General features: G+C 42.1%; 1 pseudogene; it reads left to right on the top strand.

Annotated features, from left to right (window-relative positions):
- The first annotated feature begins 1,422 nt into the window (after positions 1-1,422).
- Positions 1,423-16,755, top strand: LOC101829143 (annotated as a pseudogene).
- The last annotated feature ends 10,220 nt before the right edge of the window (positions 16,756-26,975 follow it).

The raw sequence follows: 26,975 nt of genomic DNA, 5'->3' as shown, positions 1-26,975 counted from the left end.
TACAATTTCAGTATCCACCTGGTTCCCCCCAGATTATTGAGTGTAAAATTGTTCTTGAAGTATTTAGAAATTGCCCATTTTCCTTTAATCTGATTTCTGTTTCAGCATATGTTGTGAATGCTGTTAGAGCCCTGGAGGTTGCAGGATCTATTAAACCAAACCGTACAGTTTGCAAACTCATACAGGAGTTGCAGAGGTTGATTTGGCATCGTGATCAGAAATTTTTTATACAGCATATTAGGGCTCATACTAACTTGCCAGGACCTTTATCAAAAAGCAATGAAGCTGTAGATTTGTGCACTAGAAGAGAATATGCCTTTTTTGCTTCCCCTGGGGAGCGAGCGCAGCAATTTCATAAACAATTTCATGTATCTGCAAAAACTTTACAGCAAAGATTTCAGCTATCCTGAGCAGAAGCTAGACAGATAGTATTGAATTGTCAACAGTGTATAAATTTCTTGCACCCCCCTGGTGTGAGAGTTAACCCCAGAGGGTTACTACCCTTGAAGATTTGGCAGATGGATGTCACTCATTTTTCTGGGTTTGGGAATCTTAAATACATTCACGTGTCTGTGGATATATGTTCTGGAATTATTCACGCTATGCCTATGAGTGGAGAAAAGCCTCATAATGTCATTGGGCATTGCCTTGAGGTGTGGGCTGCCTGGGGTAAACCTCAGCAATTGAAAACAGATAATGGACCGGCCTACATGGCTCATTTTTTCCAATCATTTTGTAAACAGATGGAGGTTCAATTAAACCATGGCCTACCTTATAACCCCAAGGACAAGGAATAGTTGAAAGAGCTCATTGCACATTGAAAGAATGTTTATTTAAACAAAAAGGGGAAATAGGCCATGGTAGAACACCAAAGGAATAACTATCCTTAGCTCTCTTTACCTTAAACTTTTTAACTTTGGATGTTCAAGGTCTGTCTGCTGCAGATAGGCATCAGAATCAGAACCCTGTGGAGAAGGGGTATGTCAAATGGAAAGATGTCATCACGGGACTATGGCATGGACCAGACCCAGTGTTAGCATGGGCGAGAGGCTCTGTTTGTGTTTTTCCCCAGGATCAACAAGATCCAGTGTGGATCCCAGAGAGACTGATGAGGCGGTGCAACAAGCAAGTTGAAGCCTCCGATCATGTTCCTGGTGATGATGATGGCCCTGACGTCCCCGCTGCTGATAAAGGCCAATGAACAAATTTTGTGGGCCATAGCAAAAGCATGGCCAATTCCCTTACCTGTTCATTCTATGTCTAAGGCCTTGCTTGTCTTCTTGTACACTAGTTGTGAATTAGGTTTGCCCTGCATGAATTTAGATCCCAGCAAGGCTATATATAATGCAACCAATGTTTTTCTTCAAGGAGCCTTATGCTTTTCCCTCATAAATAATTCTAATCCATGCATATGGTTGAAAAATGGCTCGGTTGGCAATTGGCTTGATCTCGAGTCAGAATCATATTCCTGTTGCAATGCTCAATAAAGCGTTAAGTCAAGTAAGTGCCGGTGCTTCCTCGGGCTTGGGCAATGGCAGTGGAGGTAGTAATGCTATGAACATTACTACCCTACTAATGCTGGTGGAGGGGCTCTGACCCTTGCACTCACGCTTTGGACTAGGGAATTCCACTGCCCATCAAGTATTACCCTATTGTGCCCCCAATCTAGGGTACCCTCTTCAATGGACACACTGCCAAAGCCCAGACCATAAGGCTAGGCAGATTGCGCCAGGGTTTGAGTTTTCCCCTCCTTTGGGCAAATATTATTTCAACCTTGCCAATCAGACTAATCAAAAGACAAGTAAGAAAAATACTTGGCCCTGGTTTCAATGGGTACTATCTAATGAATGGGGAGCCTTCACATCCCTAGAACCCTTTGCTATTCTTCAAAATTTGTCTGTTCGTCTCCTTAACATCTCTGCTATTGAGACCCAAAGGGTGTTCTTAAGAATGTTACTATAAATAAAATCATGAACAATTTTACTGTTCCTGCCAGTCCAGTGTGCTTAAAAGCACCATTCTTCTTTTTGCTGGCTAATGTCACCAATGCCTCAGGAGACGCTATCTCTTGTAATACATCTGAGGCAACCTGCATTGCAAGTCAGTGCTGGAATGGTACTTATAATACAGCTGTGGTAATGAGAGTCCCACATATGCTCCTATCCCAGTCAAAGCAGATACTGGGATTTTCCTAATCTCTCACCTGCTCAGAATGAAAAGAGATTTTTGGATAACAGTGGACCTAGTCACAGCAATAGCTGTGTCCGCCACAACGGTGATGACAGCTGCCGTTGCCATGGTTGTGACAACTCAGACTGCTGAGACAGTTAATGAAATTGTGGAGAAGATGGCCTCCACATTGACCACTTTGAAATCTATTGATGGTCATTTGAAAGCTGGCATCTTGACAGTAAATCAAAGAGTGGTTCTTCTGCAAGAACAGATGGATACCTTGGTAATATTGACCAACTTAGGCTGTATTCATTCCCTCTCTTCTTTGTGTATTACCTCCAGAGTGGCTGAGAAGTTCACAAAAAATAATAACCTGAGCTGGTAATTGAGTGAATATCTCCGGGGGAATTGGAGTAAGGAGTTCAAGAACCTGACGGATACCCTGACTAGTCAGATCATTTCTGTAGAGAGCTGCAAAGTGCCGCACCCACAAGATGGTGCTGGCTTCCACCTTCTGCTAGCCCGACAGCAGGTGCTCTCTATGTTAAACAACACCTGCATTTGGTTAAAGCTGGATATCAGGCTTGCTTCTGCGTACGTGGACCTATCTGCATGTTCCACGTGGCATACTGGGGTTGGCCGCCCAAGGGCTTTTAAGCTGTGGGTTGGGGCTCCCTGGGAGAAGAAGATTGTTCAAGGTTCCTGAATAAACTGCTTAAAGAAGAGTCTGGGCGTTGCGTCTTCCTTGCTGGTCTAGGTGGGCGCGACACATTTCCCTGAATGCTACGTGCCTGGAAATGCCCACTGTCAATGCAGTTTTTAATACGCTTAAACAAGCTTTTAGTTATAATAAGGAATGGGCTGGTGTGGGTGTTATGCTTTCCATGATGTTGTTAGCCATTTTTGTCTGCCTGTGGTGTCTATGCAGGATTAGGAAGTCACAAAAATCCCAAGCTGCCATGTTGGTACAGGCCTTTGCTGCGGTGGAAGCAGGACAATCCCCTCAAGCATGGTTATCCATGCTGACAGACAAATAGGTGTCTGTCTCGCCTTTGCTGAGTGAGTGATGCATATCCGACTCAGTCATGCTCAATGATGGGCACCTACCCTTCTTGCAAAACGAAAGTGTTCCCTTCAACCTAAGACATGAGTCTGCGAGGGCGATACAGAGACTCTATGATGGGTAAGATAGGAACACTGGGGTTGAACCTAAGACAGAGATGACTGAAATCTAATAACAGATAGATACAGCTACTCCTCTTATATAAAAACAAAAAAGGGGGGAACTGTTGGGAGCTGCAGAGTACCACGCCCATAAGATGGCGTCGGTTTCCGCATTCCACCAGCCTGATGGTGAGTGCTCTCAGTAAGTAAACAACTCCTTATTAGGAGTAAGGCCATGTACCCTTCTACATCTGCTTGGTGACAATCTATCCTAGCGTGCCACCTGGATGTTGTTGATTGGCTATTGCTCAGTATATTAAGCCCCAAATTCCTGGGGTCGGGGCCACTCCCTGTAAGCAAGTTTCCCCCGAATAAACTGTGAGAAGACAATTTCTCGTTGCCGCATGAACGGATATTATAACTCTAATACTTCCTTGATAACTGTGTTATATCTAATTTTACTATGTTAAAATTAAAACCTTCCTTTTTATTTATACGAAATGGGGAAATGCTGTGGAATAATCCTTCTAAACACTATAAATAGGTATTGCACTCTTTGTTAATAAAAAGAATTGGCCAATAGATAGGCAGGGCTTTGGAGACAGAGAGAATACTGGGAAGAAGGGCAGAATTAAAGGGGTCTCTTGTCATATGCAGAGGGAGCAGGACATGTACAAAATGAGGTACTGAGCTATAAGAGGATGTGGTAGAATTTAGATGGGAAATGTGGGTCAATTAAAATCATAAGATCCATTAAGAAATGAGCCTAATTCCACTCTTAGCGATATACCTAAAGGATGCACATTCATACCACAAGGACATCTGTTCAACTATGTTCATAGCATCATTATTTGTAATAGCCAGAACCTAGAAACATCCTAGATGACCCTCAATAGAAGAAAGGATAAAAAATATGGTATATTTACACAATGGAGTACTACTCAGTGGAAAAAACAAAATGAAGTCTTGAAATTTGCAGGCAAATGGATGCAACTAGAAGAAAGTATTCTGAGTGAGGTAACCAAGTCACAGAAAGACAAATATGGTTTGTAGTCATTCACATATGGTTATTAGACTTATTGCAAATAACTACCATCCTAAAACCTACACCTCCAGAAAAGCTAGAAAACGAGGACCCAATGACAGATAAGTGTGGTTCCCCTGAGAAGGGAACAAAGACAAGAATAACTGAATAAATTGGGAACATGGCAGCAGGGGGAAGGGAGATAGGAAAAAGAGGAGGGAAAAGAGGAGTAGGGAGGAAAACAAGAGGAATCAGGAAGATTGCTTTAGGGGAGGAATAGAGGAGAGCAAGAAAAGAGATACCTTAATACAGGCAGACATTATAGATTTAAAGAGAAATCTGGCACTAGGGAAATGTCTAGTTCTCCCCAAGAATGACCCCAACTAAGAATCTAAGCTGTGGTGCCCGCACCACAAGCAACTCTGTTGTATCAGGAAAAGAAAGACCAGATGTCTAGCTGTTTGTACTAAGAAGTGTCTTTATTTTGCAAGTGCTAAGAGGTCTCTTTCTTGTAGGAGGGAGCAGTCTTATATATAGTCTTACAACACAGTAGAAAAACCCCAGGTGGAAGAGAGCATGTTTTCCTCCTGCTAGATGTCCATGTCAGTGGGGCAATGCGAGGGCAGTAAGCCAGGACTAGAAAACAGGATATACCTGTGGCTATCAGCTGACAAACAACTCAGAGAACCTGTGGGGGCTAGGCCCCAACACTAAGCAATAGTAGAGAGGCTACCTTAAATGCCCTTCCCTCATAATGAGATTGGTGACTAGCTTATATGCCATCCTAGAGCCTTCATCCAGTAGCTGATGAAAGAAGAAGCATATATTCACAGCTAAGCATTGAGATGAACTCCAGGAATCCATCTGTAAAGAGGGAGGAGAAATGAGCAAAGGGTTTAAGACCATGCTGGTGAAACTCACAGAAATAGCTGACCTGAGCAAGGAGGAGCTCATAGACCCTGTTTGACAGCTGGGGATTCAGCATAGGACCAAATTAAGCTCTCTCAATATGGGTGTCTGTTAGGAGGCCTGTGAAGTCTATGGGGCCTCTGGCAGTGGATCCAGTATTTATCCATATTGCACATACATACTTTGTAAGCCCATTCCCCATGAAAGGATACTCTCTCAACCTAGACAAGGATATTCTCTCAACCTAGATACACAGGGGAGGGCCTGGACCCAGTTGATGCGACATAATTTGATGATGCCCCATGGAATATCTCACACTCCCTGAGTAGTGCATGAGGGTGGGATGGCCGTGGGTGGGGAACATTGGAGGATGAAAAGGACAGGGTACTGGGATTTATATGTAAAATAAGATTGTTTCTAATTTAAATAAATATCTATTTAAAAAGGATTGTGGCTTTACATTGTAAGTGTTACTTAGAAATAACTCAGGTATCAGTTGAGCATTTATAATTAATCTTAAATCTTCCAAAGCCAGTACTTAAGAAGTCGTGGGCAGGAAAGAAAACTGCATACAATCATTTCTATCCTTTTGCTGCAAATTAGACAATGTCATTGTTTTTAACAGCTGAGTAATATTCCATTTTGTAAATATTCTCTTTCCATTTGTCAGTTGAGGTATTTCTATGATGCTTCCAGTTTCTGCTATTACAAATGCAGCTGCAATGATCATGGTTATATGCCTAATCCCAGAATGGTATAGATGAATCTCATGGTAGATCAACTTCTAATTTTCTGTGGAATTGCCACATTGATATTCAAAGTGGCTGTACAAGTTTGCAGTCTCACCAGTGATGGATAAGTGTTCTTTTAACTGTACATTCTTGAAAGCATGAGGTGTCACTAGTGGTTTTGATGTTAGCCATTTTGACAGGTGTCAGATAGAATTCTGTTTAGATCAGCACCCAGAATTGTTATTGGATTATTTTGTTTGTAAAAGTTTAGTTTCATGATTTCTTTATATACCTTGGATATTAGACACCAGTCATATGTGGGGTTGGTGAAAATCTTTTCCCATTCTTTAGGCTGCTGTTTTGTCCAAATGTTGTAGTCCTTTGTCTTTCATAAACTTCTCAGTTTCATGAGGTCATATTTATTGATTATTTTCTTAGTGCCTGTGCTAATACTGTTCTGTTCAGGAAGTTGTGTCCTGTGCCAGTGAGTTCAAGGCTATTCCACACTTTCTCTTCAGTCAGGTTTTGCTGATATAGTGCTATGTTGAGATCTTTGATCCACTCAGATTTAAGTTTTGTGCCAGCTAATTAGATATGAGTCGATCTTCATTCTTCTACATGTTGACCTCCAGGTTCAATAGCCAGCACCATTGAAGCTATTTCTTTTTCCACTGTCTATTTCTGGTTTCTTTATCAAATATCATGTGTTCATACTTGTGTGGATTTAAGTCTGGCTCTTTGACTCAATTCCATGCATTTTCTCTATCTAGGAATATCTGGAGGAAAAAATTCTACTCTCTAGTTTTTCCAGCAACAGCAACACAGCATTGCTTGTGTGTTATGGGCTGACTACAAATGGAAATGGATAAATTTGTGGACACTGTGTACATATATGTATCATAATTAGACAGCAATGTATGTATGTGTATAAAACTTTGTAAATAGTTTGTCTCAATATCTCCTTTCCATGGTTTAAATTACATATAATTAAAGTTGTCTTAAGAAGCAAAGAATAATAATCAATATTTCAAATTACATGGAAAGTCATCATACAATTGTCAACAAAGGCATACACAAATAATATCAAAAGTTTCCATTCTATAGGAAAAAACTAACTGAACTGGAATCATTAGAATATCTTTTTGTTAAGAATATTTGTAGGCCACACCCTGTCAAAATAAAAGAATACTGTAGGCTACATAGTATAACACAGGGATAGAGTGTTAGTCCACTGTGTGAAAGACTGTACGTTAAATGCTAAACATAGCAACAAATATTAATATAAAAATAGATATCTATCAGCAAATACATACCTTCTTTGTCTCACTGAGTTTGGGTTATCTCACTCATGATGGTGTTTTCAAGTTACAACTGAAGTAATTTAAGAAAAGCAGCACATGAGAAAAAAATGCCATGCAAGAGAGTTCAAGCAGAGGTATTTTTTTATTAGAGAAATGGATCAAAAAGGGAGAAATGGAGTGGGGACACTAGCCTCTGAGGATCAGAGCAGCAGAAGAGTGGATAGATTGGCAGAGAGAAGGAGAGACTGAACAAATTTCCTTGATGTATGATTGAGCAATCTTTTGAGAAATTCCCAAGAGTGGCATTGGGGTTTCTTGTGGTAGATTGATCCCCAATTTTTTTAGATACCACCATACTTATATCCAAAATGGCTGTACAAGACTGCACTCCCACTAACAGTGGAGGAGTATCCTCTTGACTCCACATCATCTCCAGCATAAGCTGTCCTCAGTATTTTTGATCTTAGACATTCTGAGAGGTATAAGATGGTACCTCAGAGTCCTTATGATTTGCATTTCCCTGATGACTAAACCATTGTTCTGCAATTCCTTAAATATCTTTTGGTCATTTGAGATTTTTCTGGTGAGAATTATTTGTTTAGCTTTGTACCCCATTTTTCAATTGGCTTATTGTATTTACTAACAAGTGTATATAAGATATAAAGTGAATACTAGACTTCAATCCACAGCTCCAGAGAAGTTAGGTAACAAGTAATGATGCTAAGAGGGAAACATGGGTCACCCTAGGAAGGGAAATTAGATGAGATTTACAAATGCAATCTGGGAGTGGGTTAGGGTTGCAAGGGGAAACGGAGAAGGGATCACAACAGGAGGGAATAAGATGGATGAAGTGGGCATGGATACAGTTGAAGACCAATGAAAGTGATAATTTAATAGAGAGATCTACTATGGGGTTAGAGAGAAAGCTGGTGATAGGGTTTCTCCCAAGAATCCACAAGGAGGAAACCACGTAAGACTACTAGCAATAGTAGAGAGGATGCCTGAACTTGTCTGGGTCTACCACTGTAAGTAGATTGATGAATACCCCAACTCTCATGATAGGGCCCTCATCCAGCAACTGATGGAATCATAAACAGAGATCTACAACCAAGAACCACGGCAAGCTCCAGAAATCCAGCTAAAGAGAGGAAAGAGATATATGAGCAAGAGAGGTGAAGATCATGATGGAGAAATCTACAGTGACAGCTGACCAAGGTAGTGGAAACTCATAAACTCTAGACCTACAACCGAGGGGACACAAGAAGAGCAGACTAGGCCCTCCATATGTAGGAGACAGTTGTGTATCTTGAACTGGATGAGGTGATGCTAGAAATCGGATCACAATAAAAAAGTGGCATAGGACCTTGCTTATTGGAGCCTATTACTTAGGGTAGCTATGTTCAGTGGCAGTAAGACCACAATATTTTCCCGTATATGAGCCACCTTGTTAGAGCACACTCCCCATGGTGGTATGCCATGCTAAGTCTTAATGCTTGGAAGAGGGGACAGCATACTAGTTTATTTGACAAATACTGTGGTAGAATGTATCAAGGATCCGGGGCAGAACACCTTATCATGGTGGGATAGAGAGTACTTGGGAGTCAAACTTGAACTTTGTTGCAATACAAACAACTTATTCTGGCTTTATAACAAAATAGCTTTTCACACCAGTATGGAATCAGTCTGGTCCATCAGGATGCCCCGTTCATGCCAAAGAACTCCAAAATTGATTTCTTCCTTTTTTATCTTAGGTTCATTTTCTCTATTTAGACATGGAAGAGCTAGAACTAGCCCTATAGGCCAGGCTGCACTGGAAATTCCAGAGTTCTGTCTGGCAGTGCCAATTAAGTGAAGGGTTGAAAGGTGAAGCTTTTCAAGCAAACTCTGATACAGAAAACACACCCAAGCTCTCTCATACTGGTCTATCATGGGAGCTCTCTAACACCTGAAGCCCACATGGAGCTGGAGGCTGTCTGAAAATGTATAGAGAACACAGAGTTCCATAGTGTGTTTTATGGGGTTCACTCAGGAACACGTGATCAGAGATGCCATCTAAACTCTAAGGATTTAGATTGTCCTTACTGAAAAAACAAAATGTCCTTGAACATGCAGTTGTTGTATGCATTTAAAATGCCCACCTATAAAAAATTAGGAAATAAATAAAGATCTTTAATCTAGAAGACTGTTCCTTAAGTGTGTATGAGTGAAGACAGGAATTAGCATTTCAGCAACATTACAGTTCATATTAATATAAGATTTAGAGGCTCAACAAAATCTCTAATTAGTGGTAAAAATATTTTATGGAGCCACGAATCGTCTGCTGTGTTACTGCATTGAGGTGAATAAATGTCCTATTGTATCCTCTCCTCCTGTTGACGAAAACACACTGGATTTCAACTCCTGTGTAAGCAATGAAACCAAATTTCCATTTCCCCATTCCTAAGCAACGTAGCCACTTCTAAGAATGCTCAATATTGATTTGCATTCATGCTGAAAAGACTCACAAGGAGTGTGTAGTAACAGAAATGATTGGTTCCAAACAATTGTGGCTCAAGAACCATGAATGAGAAAGTTCCTACAGCAGACTCTATTTAGCAAAGGCAAAAGAAAGATTTTCTACAACACAGGTAAAGAAAGCCATTTGACCAGCACCTTGCTGGTGGAATGGAAATCCCGCATCCAAAGACTGTGGGTGTTGAGGTAGTCTCTATCATGCACGGAGTCCCTGAACAGTAAAGGCTTCTGCAGGAATCCCTCAGGAACCCGGAAGTTTTTTGCAATTTCTCTATTCCTAGGACGCTGGAAAGTTTTCTCCACGTCCAAGATGTCTTTCTTGGGCACTCGGCAAGGCCAGGCAAGGACATAGAGGAAGGGTGAGACATACGGACTTCCTGGGATACAGGTCCAAGTCTCTTGCTTCAAGGGCCTGGTCAAGTTGCCAATATGTCCATAGGAGCCTGGGTCGGGTCGTTGAGTGGGGTGAGCACTAGTAAAGAAGCAGAGGCCTCCTCCTTGGCTTGTTCTTCTTCTTGGATCTTGCCGTTCCTTCCTGACTGCAGAGTAAGGCAGGGTTCCTGGCTCTCTGAGCAGTTCTCCTTGTCCAGCTCATTCCTGTCTGGGTCTTCTCTGCATCTGGGCTGGTGGATCACAACTGCTTGGGCCGGCAGAATGGGCCCAGTTTGTCTGAGACTCAGCACGGTTTTGGGGCGCTTCTTTTCCTACAGCTCTTTCCACTAGTCTAAGGAGATTTCTTGGGTCACTGCATTCTCCAGCTCTCTGACTGGCTCTGTGGCTTCCACTCTCTATTGTGCGTTTTTTGCCAGCCTTTCCCAACGCGAGCCTTGTTCGCCATGCCTACTGGCCTCTTGACACTGTCCTCTCTATTATCAGTCTCCTGGACATAGAAGAGCAGATAGGCCGGCTCACTCAGGACACAAGCCACGTCGCGCCTGGTGACCCTAGAATCATCCTTCTTGTACCACTTGCCTTCGCCAGCTCTGACATAGCAGAAGTAATGTCCACTGTGGCAAGTCACACCAGTGTGGACAAGCACAACATACATGGCATACACCAAAGGTCCTCTATTGGACTGAGACATGTATGGCCTCCAATTGCCTAGGGCAACTGTGGGAGTGGCTTATGCAAAACAGCAATAATATCTGATCTCTTCCGAGGCCGGCCATGACCTTGGTGTCTTTAACTTGGCTTTTTCTTGTAAGAACTAATTTAAAAAACCACATCAGATGAAGAATGCAGGAGTAGACCTGCCATACAAGAATCTCCTTCCTGTTCTTAATCCCACCACTGAAAATAAAGGCTAACCACCTGAAGTGTATTGGGTCCAAGCAAGCAGCCTTCACCTCTGTGCACAGCAGATCAGGCCCAGGGGCTGTGCCAACCACCTTCCACCCCATTGTTGCATTACATAGACCATGGTCTGTATTCATTCTAATAAAATGCTAATAAACTTGTCTCTGTCTCTCTCAATTGAGTGTTTAAAAATCTGTTACCCTAGAAGAGCCTAACTAATACAACTACCTCACACTTTTCATAGAATACATGAACATTTCCAGTTGAAAACCCACTGTGTGACATTTCTCACATTTACCCATGAAAAACCAACCACAATTTAGAAAACAAAAGAATGCCTTTCTCTCACCTCTTAAACTTGCGCCTCTTTCCTTTGTCTACCTTAATATCCTCCTTCCATTCCCCTGCCCCTCCAAACGCCTATTTTCAGTCACCAGAAAATACAAAGATATCTGCTAAAACTACTTCTAGTAAATACCCTACAGCAGGGACATGCTAGCATTACACAAAAGTAAGAAGAAGAAATACTCTTTATTTCACAGACAGCGTGTAGGTATATGTTCATATAATCCCAAGTAATCCACCCAAATTTATGATAATACAATTTATCAAGGACACTAAATACACCATATACAATACTCCCTTGTTTGATCTCAATAATATTTAAGGTCATCCCAGGCCCTGGTGGTGCCCACATTTATTCCCAGCACTGGAGAGGCAGAAGCAAGTGGATCTCTGACCTGTGCCCAGGATGGTCTGTAGAGCTGATTCCATGATTGCCTGGATTACACAGAGAAACCCTGTCTCCAACACACACAGGTAATTATGTGTTTGTAAAATATCAATTTTGGGTGAGATACACTAAAATTTTAAAAGAGCAGATAAAATTATATCCAGAAGAGTAAGTAGGAAACAGGGAACCATGGAAGGATGAAAGGCAGAAAGGTAGTAAAGAAGGAAAGAAGGAAGGATTGAAGGAAGGAAGGAAGGAAACCTGATTTAAGTGAAATGCTTCAACTCCAAACTAGAATATCAGTGAGCTGACCATCTGAATTTTAGGAAACAGACTACCATGCCAAGTGAAGTGAATTAAGCAAGCTTCCTTTACTCTGCACAGGAATGACTCTATAATATGAGATTTGAGAATGCAATGGGGGGCTACCTTTGCAGGCCTCCTTCTAGAGCAAAGTGAAATGGGACTTATGTAACATCAGGATTTTGAAAGAGATTTATACAGAAGCAGATAGCATATTAGATTATTTGACAAACATTGTGGCTGAATGTATCAAGTTTCTATGACAGAACAGCTTCTCATGCTGGGTGGAGTGTACTTGGGAGTCAGACTTGAATTTTGTAACAGAAGAAACAACTTATTCTGGCTTTATAACAAATTAGCTTTTTAGACCAATATGGACTCAGTTTGGTCCATCAGGATGCCCCTTTCTTGCCAAAAACTCCAAAAATTGATTTCTTCCTTTTTTATCTTTAGTTTCATTTTTTTGGTGTAAACTTGGAAGTCATAAAACTAGCCCTATAGGCCAGGCTGCCCTGGAACTTCCAGAGATCTGCCTGTCAGTGCCCATTGAGTGCTTTGTTGAAAGGTGGAGCTTTTCAAGGAAACTGATACAGAAACCACACTCAAGCTATCTCCCACTGGTCTATCATGTGAGTTCTTTAAACCCTGATGCCCACAAGAAGCTGGAGGTTGTCTGAAAATGTATAGAGACCCTACAGTTCCACAGTCTGTTTCATAGGGTCCATTCGAAGACACTTGATGGGAGATGATATCCAATCTCTAAAGAATTGGAATGTCCTTACTGAAAAAACAAAATGTCCTTGAATCTGCAGTTGTTGTTTGCAGTTAAATTGTCTACCTTGAAAGAAGGAAAGAAAGGTATAGAAAGAGAAAGAGATTTTAATCTACAGTCTGTTTCTTAAGTGAATATAAGTGTGGTGGGAGACTAGCATTTCAGCAACTTTATAGTTCATATTGATATAAGATTTACAGGCTCAACAAAATCTCCAATTAGTGGTAAAAACATTTTATGCTGTGCAACTGCTGCAGTGCCGGTGAATAAATGTCCCATCTCATCCTCCCCTCCTGGAGAAAAAACACACTGGATTTTGTCTCCTGTGTAAGCAATGAAACCAAATTCCTACTTTCCCATTTCTAAGCAGAGTAGACACTTCCAATAATGCTCAATATTGATTTGAATTCATGCTGAAAGAAAAGACTAGCCAGAGAGGACCAGTAGTTGTAGCCACACCTTTAATCCTAACACTTGTGAGACAGAGGACCTGGGATCTCTGTGAGTCAAGACCACCCTGGACTACATGAGAGTCAATCAGTCTAGAGGAGAAACTGAGCTCACACCTTTAATCCTAGAACTTGTGATGACACGCCTTTAATCCAAGTACTAGAGATGAGTATAAGAAAGGAGCACAGTGCAGTCTCAGGGCAGCCTGAAGTTAGGTCGAGAGCTTTGTAGTCAGCAGTTACTCTGAGGACTGAATCACCGCAGTTTGGTCTGTAACTTTGTAGAGTTAAGAACTCTTTGGTGGCTTGGCTGTTTTGCTCTTCTGATCTTCAGCTTGAACCCCAATATCTGTCTCTCAGTTTTTATTATTCATGCTACAATACTCCACTACCAGTCCCTCTATATCATTCCCCATCTCCCATCTCTAATTCTTCCTCTTCTGTCTACATCCAGGAAAAGGCAAGTCTCCTATGAGTATCAATAAAACATGGCATATCAAGTTTCAGTATAACTAAGCAAATCCCCATGTATTAAAATTGGGAAAGACTAACCAGAAGGAGAAGTAGGGTCCCAGAAAAGCAGACACACAGTCAGAGACAGCTCTTGTTTCCAGTATTAGAGAACCCACAAGAGGACCAAGCTACAAAACTGTAACATATGTGCAGAGTACCTAAGTCAGTCCATCCCATGCAGGCTCCCGATTGTTGGTTCAGTCTCTGTGAAGCCCTAAGAGAATTGTATATGATGTATTTAGTGTCCTTGATGAATTATATTATCATAAATTTGTGTGGATTACTTGGGCTTATCTGAAGGTATACCATCATGCTGTCTGTGAAATAAAGAGTGTTTCTTCTTACCTTTGTGTAATTCTAGCATCTCCCTGCAGTAGGGTGTTTATCAGAAGTGGCTTTAGCAGATATCTTTGTTTTTTCCGGGTGACTGAAAATAGGCAGTGACGTGGGGCCACAGTGAGGGAAATGGTGAAGGGGAGTCGGAGGAGGATATCAAGGTAGGGAAAGTGGGGAGGGGTGGGTATAAAGCATGAGAGAAAGGCATTATTTTGTTTTGTAAATGGTTGGTTTCATGGGTAAATATGAGAGATGTCACACAGTAGGTTTTCAACTGGAAATGTTCGTGTGTTCTATGGAAAATATGAGGTAGTTGTATTAGTTAGGATCTTCTAGGGTAACAGGTTATTAAACACTGAACTGAGAGAGAGACAGACAGAGACAGAGAGAGAGAGAGAAAGAGAGAGAGAGAGAGAGAGAATGAGGGTTTAATAGCATTTTATTAGAATGAATACAGAACATGGTCTTTGTACTCCAACAATGGGGTAGGAGAAGGGTGGTACAGCCCCTGGACCTGATCTGCTGTGCACAGAGGTGAAGCCTGCTTGTTTGGACCAAAAGCACTTCCGGTCGCTAGCCTTTATTTTTGGTGGTGGGATAAAGAACAGGAAGGAGACTCTTGTATGGCAGGTCTACCCCTGCTTTCTTCATCTGATGTGAATTTGTAAATTTGTTTTTACAAGAAAAAGTGAAGTTGAAGACACTTAGGGTCATGGCCAGCTGCTGAAGAGATCAGATATTATTGATGTTTTGCATAAGCCACACCCACAGTTGCCCTAGGCAATTGGAGGCTTGTAGGGGATTAGGAGTCCAGGCTGGGGGCAGGGATAATGGGTGTGAAAATAGGACTGAGCTATAAAAACTTGTGCATTTGTCACAGGGTCTCTCTTGGAATACATTGTAGAAGGGAAAAGCATCTTCTTGCTCCCAGAGAAGTCTTCAGCAAGGTGTTTGGAAGTGGCGTCTGGAGACATGGAGGCAACTCAGTGGCTCTCAGAAGGTGAGTCTCATTGTAAGACTTTCTCATGTTGCAAGTCCTCAAGCCATACTGCTGAATCTGAGGTGTCTTGGTGTTCTTTTCCTTCAGCAGATTCAGCCTTGTCAGCTCCTGTGGCCGCAGAATTCCACCAGGATAAAGCTCAGGGGACAGCAGAGCTGGCTGGCAGGTGCAAGTACATTGCGAGCTGGGAGAGGCCCCTCGGCGTGGGTGCAGGTCTCATGAACACAGGCAACAGCTGCTATGTGAATGCAGCTTTGCAGTATCTGACACACACGCCACCTCTTGCCAACTACCTGCTCTCCCGGGAGCATTCTCGGGGCTGTTGCCACCGGGATGGCTGCACAATGTGTGCTCTGGAAGCTCACATGACTCGGAGTCTCCTCTACTGCACGGATGCCATGCAGCCCTCGACCAAATTGACTCGTGCCTTCCACAAGCACAAGCAGGAAGATGCCCATGAGTTTCTCATGTTCACCTTGAACGCCATGCACGAATCCTCCCTTGGAGGGAGCAAGCACTGCGAAGACCGCTCTGAGGACAGCACCCCAATCCACGAGATATTTGGAGGCTCGTGGAGATCTCAGGTCAAGTGTCTCCAGTGCCAGGGCACCTCAGATGCCTTTAGCCCGTTGCTGGACATCACCCTGGATATCCATGCGTCCCAGAGTGTGAACCAAGCCTTGGAGAGTCCAGTGAAAGCCGAAGAGCTGTGTGGGGAAAACGCCTACCACTGTGACCATTGCCAGGGGAAGACGCCAGCTTTGAAGACCCTGACAGTTCAAAATGCTTCGAAGGTTCTCATGCTCCTGTTGAACCGCTTCTCAGACTGCACGGGTGGCAAAACGGACAGGAAAGTAAGGTACCCCGAGTCCCTTGACCTGCGGCCATAAATGTCTCAGTCCAATGGAGGACCGTTGGTGTATGCCCTGTATGCTGTGCTGGTCCACACTGGTGTGACTTGCCACAGTGGACATTATTTCTGCTATGTCAGAGCTGGCGACGGCAAGTGGTACAAGATGGGCGATTCTAGGGTCACCAGGTGCGACATGACTTGTGTCCTGAGTGAGCCGGCCTATCTGCTCTTCTATGTCCAGGAGACTGATAACAGAGAGGCCAGTGCCAGGAGGCCAGTAGGCACGGCTAACAAGGCTCACGTTGGGAAAGGCTGGCAGAAAAGGCACAATAGAGGATCCTGGGTGGAAGCCACAGAGCCAGTCAGAGAGCTGGAGAATGCAGTGACCCAAGAAATCTCCTTAGACGAGTGGAAAGAGCTCCAGGAAAAGAAGCGCCCCAAAACCGTGCTGAGTCTCAGGCAAACTGGGCCCACTCTTCATGCCCATGCAGTTGTGATCCACGAGCCCAGATGCAGAGAAGACCCAGACAGGAACGAGCCGGACAAGGAGAACTACCCATGGCATGATTCTGCCAGGCTTCTGCCTGCTCAGAGAGCCAGGAACCCTGCCTTACTCTGCAGTCAGGAAGGAACGGCAAGATCCAAGAAGAAGAAGCCAAGGTGGAGGCCTCTGCTTCTTTACTAGTGCTCACCCCACTCACCGACCCGTCCCGGGCTCCTGTGGACATATTGGCAACTTGACCAGGCCCTTGAAGCAAGAGACTTGGGCCTGTACCACAGTCAGTCCGGATGTCTCACCCTTTCTCTTTGTCCTTGCCTGCCCTTGCCGAGTGCCCAAGAAAGACATCTTGGACATGGAGAAAAATTTCCAGGGTCCTAGGAAGAGTGAAACTCCACAAAGCTTCCGGGTTCCTGGGGGATTCCTGCAGAAGCCTCTACTGTTACTCAGGGACACTGTGCAAGATAGAGACTACCTTAGTACCGATAGCCTTTCAATGCGGGATTCCCATTGAGCCAGCAAGGTGTTCCTCAAATGGCCTTCTGTATCTGTTTTGTAGAAAATGTTTCTATTGCTTTTGCTACATGGAATCTGCTGTAGGGACTTTCTCTGTCATGGTTCTTGAGCCACAATGCTTTGGAACCCATCTATTCTGTTACTTCACACTGTTTGTTAGCCTTTTCTTTTCAGCATGCATGCAAATAAATATTGAGCATTCTTGGAAGTGTCTACTCTGTTTAGGAATGGGAAAGTAGGAGTTTGGTTTCATTGCTTACACAGGAGATGGAATCCAGTGTGTTTGTGTCACCAGGAGGAGAGGATAAGATGGGACATTTATTCACCTGCAGTGCAGTTGCACAACAGACGACTCATGACTCCATAAAATGTTTTTACCACTAATTAGAGATTTTGTTGAGCCTATAAATCTTATATTAATATGAACTGTAAGGTTGCTTAAATGCTAGTTGCCTCCTCACTTTTTCAATCTTTAGAAACACACCTTAGTTTAAAGATATTACTTATTTATTTATTTATTTATGTACAGGTGGACATTTCAAATGTAAACAACTGCAGGTTCAAGGTTATTTTGTTTAGTCAGTAAGGACATTCCAAATCCTTAGAGATTAAATGGCATCTCCCATCAAGTGTGGTGTATGGGAGTCTATAAAACAGACGGTGGAGCATTTTCAGACAGCCTCCAGCTCCATGTGGGTGTCAGGGCCTACAGAAATAGAATGATAGATCAGTGCGAAAGAGTTCGGTTTCTGTATCAGTGTTTGTTTGGAAAGCTCCACATTTCAACCTGGCACTAAAGCACTGACATGCAGATCTCTGGATGTTCCAGGGCAGCCTGGCCTATGGTGCTAGTTCTAGAACTTCTAAGTCTACACAGATAAAATGAAACTAAAGTTAAAAAAGGAAGAAATCCATTTTGGAGTTCTTTGGTATGAAAGGGGCGTCCTGATGGATCAGACTTACTTCATATTGGACTAAAAAGCTAATTTGTTATAAAGCCAGAAATAGTTGTTTCCTTTGCTACAAAATTCATGTTTGACTCCCATGTACTCTCTTCCCCAACATGATAATCTGTTCTGTCAAGGAACCTTGATACATTGTGCCACAATATTTGTCAAATAACCTAATATGCTGTCTGCTTCTGTATAAATCTCTTACAAAATTGTGATGTTACAAAATTCCCATTTGTACTTTGCTCTAGAAGGGGGCCTGAAAAGGTAGCCCATATTCTATTCTCAAAGATCATATTGTAGAGTCATTGCTGTGCAAAGTAAATAAAGCTTTCTTTATTCACTTTCACTGGGGTGGTAGTCTGTGTTCCCAAAATTCAGATGGTCAGCTCACTTAAAGAGAATCTGGTTTGGGGCTGACAGCATTTCACTGAAATCATGTTTCTTTCCTTCCTTCTTTTCTTCTTGTTGTTTTCTTCCTTCCTTCTTTCCTTTCTTCCCTCCTTCCTTCCTATTTGTTTTTCTCTCATAGGTCAGAATCAGACTATATTGTCCCCTTTCTCCACTTTTCCAAATTACCCCCATAACTCATCTCTTCCTCAAATCCACTCCTCCTCCATTTCTCTTTTGAAGAGATCAGGCGTTCAATGGATGTCAACCTAAGGTGTTTTAAGAGGACACAATAAGACTATGCACCAATGCTCATATTAATGCTTGATGAGGCAATACAGTAGGCAGAGAGTCTCAATATGAGGAAAATATTTAGAGATACCCCATTCCCTCTGTTAGGTGTTCCACCAAATCATGAAAGTAAAGATCCCTAAGGCCCTGAGCTGAATCAAATGACAGACTCTGGAAATCCTCCATGGTGGGACTCACACTACCTAGAGATTATAGGGGAGATTGGCTGTGGACCTGGGGGTCCTGATGGCAAGGGCATGGGAAGATGGAAGGGAGAGGGAGATGGGACTGGCATATGAAACAAGCATGTTTCTAACTTAAATAAAAAAAGAAAAGAAAAAACCACATGTAGTTGAAATAGTTCATACCCATGCAGTTTCCTCCATTAGTCCTTTAGTCTCTGTGAGCCACTTTGCTCCCTGTTAAGTTAGTCTGTGGGGCATATTGTCCTGGTGTCCTTGAACCCAATTCTTCCTATTATCATTCCTTCTGTTCTTATGTCAAATTCCTTGTGCTCTGCCTAATGTCTGGTAGTGCTTCTCTTCATCTTCTCCCATCAGTTGTTGTGGGAAGTCTTTCTAATGGTGGTTACTCTTGGAACCAATCTATGAATATAGTAGAAAAATTGAATAGAAATTATTCATTCATTTATTTACATATTTATTTATGTGTGTAATTATTTATTTGCCAGTTGTGTTTGCATGCAGTGTTGTGCATGTGCTCCTCTTGGCAATGCCACAGGTTAGAACAGTGGTTGAACACTTCAAAAAATTTTATCTACCCTGGTGCCAGCAGGCTTTGAAGATAGGGTAGATATCAAGTCAAATATTTTGTTATGGTGATATTTTTTCAGGATATAACAAATAAAGGTCTCCTGAAGATCAGTGTGCAAAGCTAGCCACAGCAGATAGCTATAAAGGCCAGGCAATGGAGGCACACACATTTAGTCTTAGTTGCCATACTAGGTATCCATACAGTCCAAGCAGTGGTGGTACACACCTTTAGTCCCAGCACTGAGAGATATAGGCAGATGGATCTCTGTTAGTTCCAGTCTTCCATGAACTACTTCAAATTGATCCAGTCTGAAAGAGAAACAGAGCACACACAAAGGTAATCTGAGCACTTGTGGTCCCATGTCTTTAATCCCAGCATTAGAGAAGAATTTAAGATAAGAGTAGACAGGAGCAGTCTGAGGAGCACTGCAATCTGGAGATGCAGTCTGAGAACAAGATTGCCTTTTTGGTGAAAATTAGTAGAGGTGAGAACTCTCTAGTTCTTGGTTGGTTTGCTTCTATGATTTTCAGCACAATATCTGACTGTGCATTTTTATCATTAGTACTATATTTGGTGCCCAATGTGGGAACAACAACAAAAATTCTCCTGAAATTAATGTAATCTCTGGGCACCTTCATTCCCATCCTGCTATCTAAGGAAACCCATCACTAATTCACACATCCCTCATCAGAATTCCTGCATAAGATAGGAGTGAAAGACTTCTAATGACTGGTCTACTCACCTTTCTTCATCTGGTATAGTTTTATATTTCTGTTCCAATGACAACTCACTTAAGACATGTAGGGAAGTGCATCTCCCACCAGGAAAATGAGTCTCATAAAGATCCAACTCAGAACCCCCTTGCATAAACCATACCTACTTTGCCTATGGCAGTTAGATACTAGTAGAGGATTAGCTATTACAACACCACATTATTGTTTGAAGTCACAGTCCTGAACTCTAGAGGATAAGTATTTGGGAATTTATAGGAATTTTTTGAGGGTAAAACTCCTTGAAAAATGTGCCTGGTGAAGTTGGGAAAATGATAGGTCTCTTCATTACTGATATATTTTTATAGAAATATAGAAACTGTTTTTTTTAGAAATAGATTTTAGGCTCAACTTCATTCTTTTTTCAGTTTTCTTTTTAATTGAATGTAGATTCTTCTCTTGTACACTATATCCTGACCACTGTTTCCTTTCCCACCACATCTCCCAGATCACACTTCCAACCTCTGCTCTTCTCCAGATCTGCTTCCCCCCATTTCCCTTCAGAAAATGGCAGGTCTACAGGACACAATATTCCACCATGACAAAACAAGATACAAGAAGATAAGGCAAAAGCCCTCATACTGAGAGCTAGACAAGGCATCTCAGTAAGTTCAAACACAACATTTATGCCAATGTGAGGCAATTGACTGGGCAGATACAACAGTGTAAACTCAGGGTTTCCGTATAGGAGTTCAAGACATTGGAAACCTCTCATCGATGCTACATCATGTCTTTTGTGTTGTATCTCTTTAAGATACAGTTTATTGATGCTAAGATAATCATAGATTTCTTTCAAAACTCAAGCATTTTATGTGTTTGCTCTAGACTTTTGTAAATATCTTTTTTATTTCCTTTTAGATTCCCACCCCTGTTCTCACTCCCTCCCACCTGCTCAAATAATGCCACCTCCACAACTCCATAGCCCACAGCTAGTCCACTCATTCTCATAGGTAAGAGCTCCCATGAGGAGTCAACATAGTCTGGCACAATAGGTTGGGGTTGGGCCTGTCCCCTCTGACATGCATTAAGACTTAGCATGGCATACTACCATGGGGAGTATGCTCCAACAAGGTAGCTCATGTAAAGGGAAAATATTGTGGTCTTACTGACACTGAACATGGGTACCCTAAGGAATGGGCTCCATTGAGCTATGTCATGTGCCATGTTTGTATTGTGATCCTAATTCTAGGGGCCCCTCAGCTAGTCCAAGAATCACAATTGGCTCCTATATATGGAGGACTTAGTTTGGTGTACTTGTGTCACCTCAGTTTTAGGTCTAGATTTCATGAGTTTCCACTAGCTTGGCCAGCTGTCTCTGTAGATTTCTCCATCATGATATTTACCTCCCTTGCTCATATATCTCCTTCCTCTCTTTTACTGGATATCTGGAACTTGGTGTGCCTCTTGGTTGTAGATCACTGTGTCTATTTCCATCAGTTATTAGATGAGGGCTCTATGGAGATACTTGGGGTATTCATCAATCTACTTATAGTGATAGACCAAGACAATTTCAGGCATCCCCGCTACTATTGCTAGGAGTCTTAGGTGGTTTCCTCCATGTGGATTCTTGGGAGAAACCCTATCACCAGCTTTCTCCTTAACCCCATAATGGCTCTCTATTAAATTATCTCTTTTGGAAAGGCATCAGCCCTTCAGGCCCCAAGCTCTGGTGACCCCAACTTCAGGAAAGGCCTTACCCCTTCCAGGCCCCAACCTCTGGCAACCCCAACTTCAGGAAAGGCATCAACCCTTTCAGGCCCCAACCTCCAGTGACCCCATCTTCAGGTGAGCTTGGGTCTCCATGGGGCCACTCTCCATTCCCCCCCCCACCCAAAACCCATTGCCTCAATCTTCTGAGGACCCACTCCTGGCATCAGAACTTCCAGGTCACAACTCTGGCAACCCCAGCTTCAGTAAAGGCATCAGCGCTTCCTGGCCCCAACCTCCAGTGACCCCAGCTTCAGCTTCAGTTTCAGTGTCAGTGTCCCCGGCTTCAGCTGCAGGAAAGAAGGAAACCAGTGGATATGGAAAGACCCCACCTGAACCCATTGTAAGAAGAGATTGGAAGAAGACAGAATAAGAGCTCACTCAGCAATAGAAAGACCAACATGACTCCAGCAGAAACTAGAGAACCAACTCCAGCAAGACCTGAAAAGTACTATATAGAAGATGCAGTGTAGAAAGACCTTAAAATTATTTTATGAAGATGATAGAGACCCTCAAAAAGGGAACAAGGAAATCCCTTAAAGAAACACAAGAAAAAACAAACAAAAAATCCATGAAATGGGGGAAAAATTCAAGAAATAAACAAATCTCTCAAAGAATCTAAAGAGTACCAAGAAAAAACAACAAAACAAATGAAGGAAACAACTCAAACTGTTGAATGATTGAAAGCTGAAATAGAAACAATAAAGAAAACACAGAAGGAGAGGATGCTAGAAATAGAAAAGCTGGGTACACGATCAGGAACTACAGATGCAAGTATCACCAATAGAATACAAGAGACAGAAGAATCTCATGTGTTGATGACTCATTAGAGGATATACAGTCATCAACCAAAGAAAATCTCAAAACCAACATATCCCTGAAACAAAATATCCAGGAAATGTGGGACATTGTGAAGAAGCCAAGCCTGAGAAAAATAGGTATAAAAGAAGATAAAGAAATACAGCTCAAAGATAAAAAACATAGTCAACAAAATCACAGAAGAAAACTTCGGTAACCTAAAGAAGGATATGCCTATGAAAATACAAGAATCTTACAGAAAACCAAATAGGCTGGACCAGAAAAAGAAGTCACCTTTCTACATAATAATCAAAACATCCAACTGACAGAATAAAGAGAAAATATTAAGAGCAGCTAAAGAAAAACCCAGGTAACATGTAAAGGCAGACCTATCCAAATTATACCTGACTTCTCAATGGAAACTATGAAAGCCAGAAGATCCTGGACATATGTTCTAAAACGCTAAGGGAACAAGGATGCCAGCCCAGACTACTATATCCAGCAAAGCTTTCAATTACCAAAAATGGAGGAAACAAAATATTCCACGACAAAGACAGACTTAAACAATATATATCTAGAATCCAGCTCTACAGAAAGTGCTGGAAGGAAAACCTAGACCCAACGAAGATAACTACACTCACAAAACACAGGCAATAGATAGTCCCACTTACCAAACACCAAAAGAAAAAGGGAGGAGAACCTACACACAATAACTCCACTACCAATAAATCAAGCACAAACAAGAATCATCAATCAATGTCAACTGTCTCAACTTGCCTATAAAAGACACAGACTAGCACGATGGATAAGAAGACAGAACCCATCCTTCTGCTGCATACACAAAACACATCTCAACGTCAAAGACAGATGTTAGCTCAGAGTAATATGTTGGGTAAAGATTTTCCAATCAAACAGACCCAAGAAACAAGCGGGTGTAGCAATCCTAATATCTAACCAACTAGACTTCAAATTAAAATCAATAAGAAGAGATGAAGAAGGACACTTCATATTCATCAAAGGAAATGTCCATCAAGATCAAGTCTCAATTTTGAACATCTATGCCTCAAATACAAAGGCACCACATTCATGAAAGAAACAGTACTAAAGCTCAAATCCCATATAAAATCTTACACACTAGTAGTAGGAGACTCAACTCTACTCTCTCACCACTAGACAGGACCTCCAGACAGAAACTTAACAAAGAAACAAAAGAACTAATAGAAGCTATGACCCAATTGGGTTTAACAGACATCTATAGAACATTCCACCAAAACACAAAGGGATATATCTTCTTCTCAGCACCACATGGAACCTTCTCTAAAATTAACCACATAATAGGAAACATAGCAAACCTCCACAGATACAAAAAATTGGAATAACCCCCTGTATCTTATCAGACCACCATGCATTAAAATTAGAATTCAACAATAATAGAAATTGCAGAAACCCTACAAACTCATGGAAATTGAACAACGCACAATTGCACCATCCCTGGGTAAAGGAAGAAATAAAAAAGAAATAGAAGACTTCCTGGAAGTCAATGAGAATGAAGACACAACATAACCAAACTTATGGGACACTCTGTAAGCAGTGGTGAGAGGAAAGTTCATAGCACTAAGTGCCCACATGAAGAAACTGGAGATCAGTCATGCTAGGGAATTAATAGCACAGCTGAATGCTCTAGAAAAAAAGAAGCAAACTCACAAGGAGGAGCTCACACCAGGAAATAATCAATTTGAGGGCTGAAATCAATCAAGTAGAAACCAGGAAAACATTGAGAAGAATCAATGAAACAAAGAGTTGGTTCTTTGAGAAAATCAAGAAAATAGACAAACCTCTGTCCAAACTAACCAAAAGACAGAGAGAGAGCATGCTAATTAACAAAATCAGAAATGAAAAGGCGGACATAACAACGGACACTGAGGAAATCCAGAGAATCATCAGGGCATACTTTGAAAATCCGTACTCCACAAAATTTGAAAATTTAAAGGAAATGGACAATTTCCTGGATTGATATCACTTGCCAAAACTCAATCATGAACTGATAAACAATCTAAACAGATCTATAACCCTTAATGAAATAGAAGCAGTCATCAAAATTCTCCCAACCAAAAAAGCCCAGGCTTCAGTGTAGAATTCTACCAGTAATTCAAAGAAGAGCTAATTCCAATACTCCTCAATACTCCACCATATAAACAAACATCGAAAGACAAACCACATGATCATCTCACTAGATGCTGAAAAAGCTTTTGACAAAATCCAGCACTCCTTCATGATAAAGGTCCTAGTGAGATCAGGGATAACAGGAACATACCTGAATATAATAAAAGCAATACACAGTAAACCAACAGCTAACATCAAACTAAATGGAGAGAAACTCAACCCAATTCCTCTAAAATCAGGAAGAAGACAAGGTTGTCCACTCTCTCCATATCTCTTCAATATTGTACTTGAAGTTCTAGCTAGAGCAATAAGACAACAAAAGTAAATCAAGTGGATAAAAATAGGAAAAGAAGAAGTCAAGCTTTCACTATTTGCAGATGATATGATAGTTTACATAAGTGACCCGAAAAACTCCACAAGGGAACTCTTAGAGCTGGTAAACACCTTCATCAAAGTGGCAGGATACTCTAAAAATCAGTGGCCCTGTGGGGACAACAGACCTTGGCCAGAGACACACTTCCCCATCAGCCTGGGACCAGGTAACTGTAAGACAATGTTTACTAAAAACATGTTTACTAAAAATAATACAATGCCCATGGCAATAAGTTCGTGAAAAGGGGTGTCTACAGGAACCGCCCTGACCTCGACCTTTTCCAAAGTCTAAGTGCCTCTTCTGACACACCCAAGTCAGTCTCTGGGTTCAGAGCCGAACCAGCCAAGTGTAAGAGAGGGAGCAGAAGCTGTTCTGGAGTGAAGCCTTTTTGGGAAGTTTTCTTGAGCCTTTTTGGGGCCTGCTTAAAGTTTTCTTAACATCATTGACTGTTCTCTGTGTCATCAATCCCAACACCCTCTGCACATTCTCTGATACAGGCTGCACAGCAGGTGCGGCAATTGGAGGTCCCACCGAGAGGTGAAAGCGAGGTAAGTGGACAGGGTCGTCCCATTTGCCAGCCAGGGACAGATGGGGGAAAGTAGGAAAAGAAACAATGGGAAAGAGTCCCTGGAAGTTTAAGTTACAGTATCACATAGAAATGTTACTTGAAGAACAGGGGACTACAACCATGGAAGGCTTTCTAAAATGGATAGAATGAGCAAGTCCATGGTTCTTTACTGGGAGAGGCTTAAATGTCCCAGATTGGGAGGATGTTCGACATGATTTTCAGAGAGCCATTGTTGGTGGCACACGCCTTTAATCCCAACACTTGGGAGGCAGAGGTAGGTAGGATCAAGGCCATCCTGGTCTATAGAGGAAGTTCCAGGACAGCCTCCAAAATGATAGAGAGAAACCCTATAAAAAAGGTAAAATAAAAAATAAAATAAATCTCCAACCTTTCGCCTGATCCACTGAGGTCAGGAAAGTAAAGGGGAACTGAGAAGTCTAAAAGGCTGGCCAGCAAGTAAGGCTATGAGTCTGTATTAAAAAATGGGTACCAAGCTAGGGGTACCGCATTAAATCTCCAGGCCTTCACCAATAAAGTTCTGGAAAGAAAGGGGAACCTGAGAGATTGCCCTCAGCTGGAGGGTGTATTGGATTAAATCTCTAGGCCTTCGCCTGACAAAGGTCAGAAAAGGAAGGGGAACCTGAGAAATCGCTCTCAGTTGGAGGGTAGATTGGATTAAATCTCCAGGCCTTCACCTGAAAATGGTCAGGAAAGAAAGGGGAACCTGAGGAATCGCTCTCAGTTGGAGGGTAGATTGGATTAAATCTCCAGTAAGAAAGAAAAATTGAGAGGTTGCCCTCAGTTGGAGGTTGGATTACATTAAATCTCTATGCCTAGCCTGATACCAAGGTCAGGAAAAAGGGGAACCCGAGAGATTGCCCTCAGTTGGAGGCTGGATTGTGTAAATCTTACAGTTTTTGCTTGAGGGAACATCCTCGGTTGGAGGATGGAATGAAAATGGGTGAAGAGCCAGGCGTTGGTGGCACACGCCTTTAATCCCAGCACACCTTTAATCCCAGCACTCGGGAGGCACAGGCAGGCAGATCTCTTTAGTTCAAGGCCAGCCTGGTCTACAGAGTGAGTTCCAGGACAGCCTCCAAACAGTA

This window comes from Mesocricetus auratus, unplaced genomic scaffold, assembly GCF_017639785.1.
Source record: "Mesocricetus auratus isolate SY011 unplaced genomic scaffold, BCM_Maur_2.0 Super-Scaffold_4256, whole genome shotgun sequence".
Lineage (NCBI taxonomy): Eukaryota > Metazoa > Chordata > Mammalia > Rodentia > Cricetidae > Mesocricetus > Mesocricetus auratus.
This window is presented reverse-complemented; position numbering and strand designations above follow the sequence as displayed.